The sequence below is a fragment of the Echinococcus granulosus genome (assembly GCF_000524195.1).
Source record: "Echinococcus granulosus chromosome Unknown EG_S00017, whole genome shotgun sequence".
In the NCBI taxonomy this organism is placed as follows: domain Eukaryota; kingdom Metazoa; phylum Platyhelminthes; class Cestoda; order Cyclophyllidea; family Taeniidae; genus Echinococcus; species Echinococcus granulosus.
In genome coordinates, this window is record NW_020170397.1 from 385512 (window position 1) to 392125 (window position 6614).

Sequence of the window (6614 nt, forward strand, 5' to 3'; positions counted from 1 at the left end):
CGTCTGTAGCGAGTCAAAGGGGTTGAAGAGGGGAGGGGAGGGGAGGGGGGAGAGCGTGATTTTAAACAACTAATTTCACGCTTTTAGGGCTGATAAATAGGAAAAACTTTTTTAATTGTATCAATTTGCTTGGTAAATTAGAGCAAAGTAAAATATCTCTGCAGGTGAGGCAAATTTACAGGTCATTTTGAGTTGGTCCGGTGAACCTTCGGGTTTCGTTTTTGCGTACAGATATGTACACACCACAAAGCGTCGTTTGGCGTGGAAAGAGATGGCAGAAGTCATGATAGGTCTGTGAATACAGTCGACATTAGTGCTGAATTCGTGGACCAGTAAACGTCATCTCCGACCACATCCGTTAAACTGGCCAAAGCGGTGAGCTGTTGCGGTGAGAGGATTCCTCGTCTCTGTAAATTTGCTGCAAGTTATGGATTCGACGGATGTTCCACGAGCTGATAGTTTTGGTCAAGGGATTAAGCACGGGGTTTTCGTGATTGTGACAAACCCCTACGGCACGAAATTTCAGCCACGCCTTCGGTACGCTTACACCATCTAAACGTCTGCCTAAGTCCGATTGTGTTTCAGCACTTGATGGCTTCCTACGACCCTTTGACGCCTTTGTTGACAAAAAATTCTAGCCTCGAACCCACAAAATTTTGTTGCATATAAATGAGAGAAGGGAGTAATCGAGAACGAAGGTATCGACTTCAAAAAATGCCCCAATCTCATATGATAACCAGAGGTTTGGTGCTGGAGGTCACTAAAAAATGAGGCACCAGTGTCGTGGACTGACTGTGAGATGGTAATTAGTTGGGGGTAGCGTGCATTTCCGCTTCCGCACTCCTTTCGATGTAAGGTACAAAACACATGCCTTTCATTTGGTGGCTGACAAACCCACTGTGCGATGCACGGACGGACGGATGGACAAATAGACTTGTGATGGGAAGTGGCTTTAGCAGTTTAGTTGTTGTTGTTGTTGTTATCATGACTTTGGTTAGCCCCAAACGAGTCGCTACTTTCACAACTTCGCATTCCTAAGACGCGTGCAAATTTCTTTTCCAGGCAACTGCTAGTTTTCTCCCTCTATGTGTGTGTGTGTGTGTGTGTGTTTGGGGTGGAATACCGACGAATTCGTTCCCTTGCTGAAGGTCAAGCATGCATTGCTGCCAAAATTTATCCACTCAACCTCACTTGATACACTTGAAATATGTGCTGGAAAACTTCCAGTTTTGTGGGAACACCGCAAACCTCTACCTCTAAGTTATTATCTTACTTTCTTGCTGTTGGAGAGGTAGGTTGCATGCTAACAGAATTGAGGTGGAAACGGAGGTGAGTGGACGCAGGTTGGACTGTTCCTCTCCAAGGACACAGGGTTTCCTGCTGTCGCCTTTGAGGAAGATGATAAGATGAAGTGGTAATTGTTTTAGTCACTGTAACTTTTTAAAAATTTTCTTCATCTAAAATAAAATGTCAGATGCTGAGGACCCCCGTGACTCCAGAAATGGGTTCTTGGTCGAGTCTCTAGAATCTCCAAGTAATTGTTAACCTCTAAACATTCAAGAGAGCGGGGATCTTGCCCACTCCTGATTGAGTGGCTCATATCTAGCTGAGGTGAACCCTGCCTCCAATGGTTGCCGCTCGAAGGTCAATCACCGAGACGCAGCTCTGTGTAGGACCCATTCTCTGCCACGCATATACCCACTGACCTCGACTCCCTTGCCTAGTAAAGACAACCGCTCTGAAGTTCTTATCCACCACCTACCTGGTTGGAAGCTTCGGTAAGATTCAGGACCTCGGTCATGGAGCCTCCAAGTCATAAAGTTGGCAACTCGCTTTATTTTAGCGGATAGTGTGTGCTCTGTGAGTCGAACCATGCTTGGGTGGCGATTAGCTGGAGGACATTCAACATCAAGCCTCGCTCTTCACAATTTTAAGTATCTAAAAGCAACATATTTTGGGAGAGATAAGATTACGTAAAGTTTTAATTTACCGAACACTGATCTGGATCCAGATGTTCACTTTGAGGATAAGGATTCTTTCTAATTTGGGTCGGGTTCACGCACCACCGTCGTCATTGTCATCACCCGGAGCCACGCCTGCTCCAGCACTCAACATGGCGACACCTCCTATTGTGGTAATTGAAGAGCCCGGGTAATTAAATGTGCACATTTAAACAAGCATTAAATAATTCCGACTCAACTTTAATTCCACCTCGTGGTGGTGGATGGGAAAAGCGTTTGGTTACTGATAGCTAAGTCTAGGAACAGAGGAACTCAAGGAGGTTGCGAATCTAAGGCAAAGTGACAGGCTCTAAACACTGATTGGCTGATCAGTGGGAGTTGGGGGTATGTGGTACGATGAAAAATTGAAGTGTTTTTACTTCGTGCTGAAGCACTTCAGTAAGTGAGTTGGGGTGAGGTTGGATCGCATGAAGCCTGAAAAAGAACAAAAAACATTTATTTGCAATAGGAGGGGTTTTACAACTTGTGGACGATGAGGGGACCACTTGATCGGATGGTAGAAGAGCCGTCGGATCCACCATCAACTTCCAAGGCGTTAGCTATGGTGCACTTGTTTTGTCTAAAACAGAATACCTGAAGGTACTATTATAAGTGATGTGTACAGTTAATTTTTTGTTTGGAGATGGAATAAGAAAGGGGGATGAATCCTGCAAGGGTGCGCCAGGTGTCAAGGAGGTGGATTTCAGGGGCAAGTGCTGCTTGATCGTCCGTAGGAGGACCCCAGAAACATATCCACACACCAACAAAGTAACTATGGTCTCCTGGGTGTGAAATGATGCCCGTCCTGGAAATGTGAGATGGGTAGTGGCATGGCGGATGGCTTGAGGCTAACCAATTGTACGGTCTTTTGCTTAAAGAACAATGGAAAAGGAAGGAAAAGAGGCCAAAGGCAACATAATTCTGTACATTTTGTAGTGTATCTAAACACATCTGCTTCAGAGGGCTCCAACGTCACCTTCTCAAAAATGTGAGCTCTTGACGCATGATAACAGTGACATGTGGGCGCTTCACTTTCACCAGAGGGGAGATGTTTTCCCATAACCGGTGCAAATGTCTTTGAATAATTTTAACATCGGTACCAGGAAAGGCGTGGATTTTTTAGAAGAGCCTACATTTAGGCTCTTGCCAAGTAAAATCCGCTAAAAGACAGCCAAATGATTAATAAGACAGAAGTGAAGTGGCAGAAGAAGGGTAGCATAGACCATCCACCCACCCACTCACCAAGTGACCGCAAAAACTCGGTTGGTTTTTAATATTGCTCGCAACAATGACTTCTTTTAACATGTGGGGACTTGTCAAGTGCGGCATACGACGAGCCATCAGGAGAGGATGGTCTACTGACTGATCGACGGGCGGACAGACAGACAGACTAGTGATGAGTTGAAGAATTTTGTTCTTGGCTATCTTCAAAAGACCCAGCAGCGGAACCACCGATACCGCAGGAGACTACATGCTTTGTGAATGTGTAAAGACTGCGAAAGTATTTGCTTATAGGAAATTCCTCGGTCAAGGAAGATGAAATAGAAAATACATCCATCCATTCGTATTAGCCTCCTACCGGAAAACCAGCAAGCAATTTTCCGAATGGAGTAAAAAGTGGTGAAGAAATCTTACGTGTGTCCACCACTGCGGCTCCCGAATCACTGTCTCAATAGCCCAGAGGTCCAAGACCTTTTCCCTTGTCGTGAAGAATAAGTTAAGGCAGGAAAAATTTAGAGTAGTAGACTAGATTACTCCATTTGGCTTCCTTAGTAAAGCCTTTTCATTTTCAGTTTCTAGTCACGCACCCCTCTGGCATCCTTAAATGACCACATTAATGTGTTAAAGGTGCCGACGACAACGATTGTCAAATGTGTCCGAGGCGGTGCCTTTTCAAAGAGGCTATTTTAAGGCGACCGGTCAGGTTTCCTCCCCCCTTCCGCCCCACCTGCTCGACTCGGCGGCATTTAACCGAACAAGAAACCACGTCTTTTGTAAGTAATTCTCATATTATCACCCACTAGTAGTAGCAGTGGCAGGGCAGGCGAATCCGACTTAGGAGGGAAAGGCGGTGACCTTCAGCAGTTGGATTGATGAATGTTATTTTTCCATTAGTGTGCCTGCATTTCCTGGTAGGCATGCCTTATCCGAGGCGTTATTAGCCACCCAAGAGGTCAGAGCGCCTCTCTGCCTTTTTCCTTAGGTATTTCCAAACCACCTCTCAATGTTGGAGGATGTTTAAAATTACTTGCACTACTGTTGTTTGACCTTTTAAGTGATTTTTCTTCTTTCTAGTTAGAAAGGTTAATGGAACACAGAGAGTTCATTTCGGGTAGAAAAAAAGTAAGGATATCAGAACTCACAAAACCACTGCATTCGACATCATTGGTTTTAATCGTTCGTTCAACAGCGCGCGTCCAATGGGTCCGAATTATCTTAGTCGCCCCCCATGGCTTATTACTTCTTCTTCAGAGCAGGGGAAAAAGGGGGCGGCCTAAGTGGACAAAGGTCGGGATATTCATGTAGGACTTAAAAAAATAAACCGGAAGAGAGTGTTAGCTGTGTAGGTGGCAGAGAGGTTGTCAAAGTCAAGTCTATTCACTTTGGCAATCATCCTACCCCCTCACTCTCCCCAATCTCGCAGTCCTCAGGAAAGTAATTGACTCAAACCACCTTAAGCGTTCATCAAAAAGACTAATTCCTTGTCCTGGTAGCTAAAATGGAACTCGGCAATACTGAATTGGGGAAAAAGTGACCAATGGGGAAGGGATGGATGGACATGCAGAGAATAACGCATTTCCTTTGCAGTGCCTCACTTGCAGAGCACTGACACCACCTTAGGAGAGTATAAAGGCTGTGAATCACCGAAAATCAAAGAGTTGTCTCCTCACTCCTAGGATCAAATGTTTTCTCACCTTGATGAGAGGGTACTCTGCAACCCTCGTGTCTGATTTATGCGTGGTTGTTAAAGCACCGACTGCTTTTCTAATAACCCACCCGGCCGATGCTTAATGAATGATAGAATTTGGAGTGAGGCGGACATGCAACTGCGTGGAGTGTTTTGATCGTCTACCCAACTACGCGGGTTCTTCAATCACCAAGGGTCTGATAGGTGGGTGGAAAAAAGGGCGATTTCTAACAAAATTATTGATAAATTAGCATTCTCCTAATAAAGCAGATTAATAACTAAGAATCGTATCTAAATTTTACTGGAGCCTAATCAAGCATTATTTCAACTACTTTCAGGAAAGGGCATTTAGAAGGTGCAGACTTAGCCAACTTTGGCATTAAAAGCACAAATGTCTTTTCTCATCACAAGTCAGTCAGGTGGTCAATCCGTAAACTCTTTCCCTCACAACGATGCGTTTTTATGAGGGGAAATAGGTGAGAGGCAATAAAATGATAGGCATCGAATTTTACTCCTATTTGAGTGACCATGGACCTTGCTGAGTACCTGCCTTGCTTAGTTAGGGGGATCGCAAGGACTTTGATATGAATGCCAGCTGAGAATAGGACGCGTAATACATGGTAGCCCCACTCTCGCGGATTTGTAGTACTTCACCTGGCCTTGACCTTATCAGCACTTATTGTCCAATCAGGAGACCCGATGGGGGGACATGAGATTCAAGATGTCCCGTTATGTTTGAAAATCAGGCAACCCCGGCTGTGTGAAGCCCACTTGGTTAGCAACTCTCGATATCACCTTTTCGGTTGATGCAGAGGCCAGCCAACTGTTGCACCATCCACTTCACGTTGCCGACATGTTGGATTCGCCAAATTGCCTGATGAGCAATGCCTCCGAATTGTCCATTGTCTGTAGGAAACGAGAGTAATTCTGAAACTTATGGATCTGTGCCTGAGTAATCCATCACCTGCATCGAGCGCTCTTCTATCAAATAGGTATTCTCAAGTAGGGATTGAGACCCCTGAGGAAGTAACCAGTGGAAGCAGACACTTTATAACGTCTTGCAATAGAGGAGAAAATACTAAGGTCTTCTTTCCTCCTTCTTTCGCCTATGCCAGCAGAGATGGTGCTGCGCTCGCAACATTCACATCCTCCGTCCACAGCCCACGGGGCATAACACTTTACGCGGGCATTTTTAGCTTCCGGGTAATAATTCTTATTCCCAAACTCCGAGAGTTGCCGGCTTGCCAGACAGAAACGGCTAATTACTACACCTTAGTCCCCACTCTTCAACACTCTCAGAGGTAGTATTTAAAAAAAGGGAAAAATTCTTAAAACAAGTCAGTACGCTAAAGCATTTGTGGATACACTTGGTCCAAGAGCTCGGGTCATCAATGCGGGCTAAGGTCAACGCTGACGGTGCGTATAAGGCGGCGTCCATATCAAACGGGGACTTGGTTTATTATCAAATAAAAAGGGTGACAATGTGGTGGTAAGTGTGATAGTTGACACACACACACACGTCAGGCGTAGTTAATCAGGATGGTGGGTGGCTTAAAGAATTTGTTTAAATTGCCGGCTTGATAACACAGAGACCTAAGTCTCTGCTACTTCGTCCATTGTAACACAAGCTGGCCACTAATCACTTACCCCCTTCTATACGCTAGTAATGAACCTCTCCCCCCTTTTTGCCCTTTCAATAGCCTTTT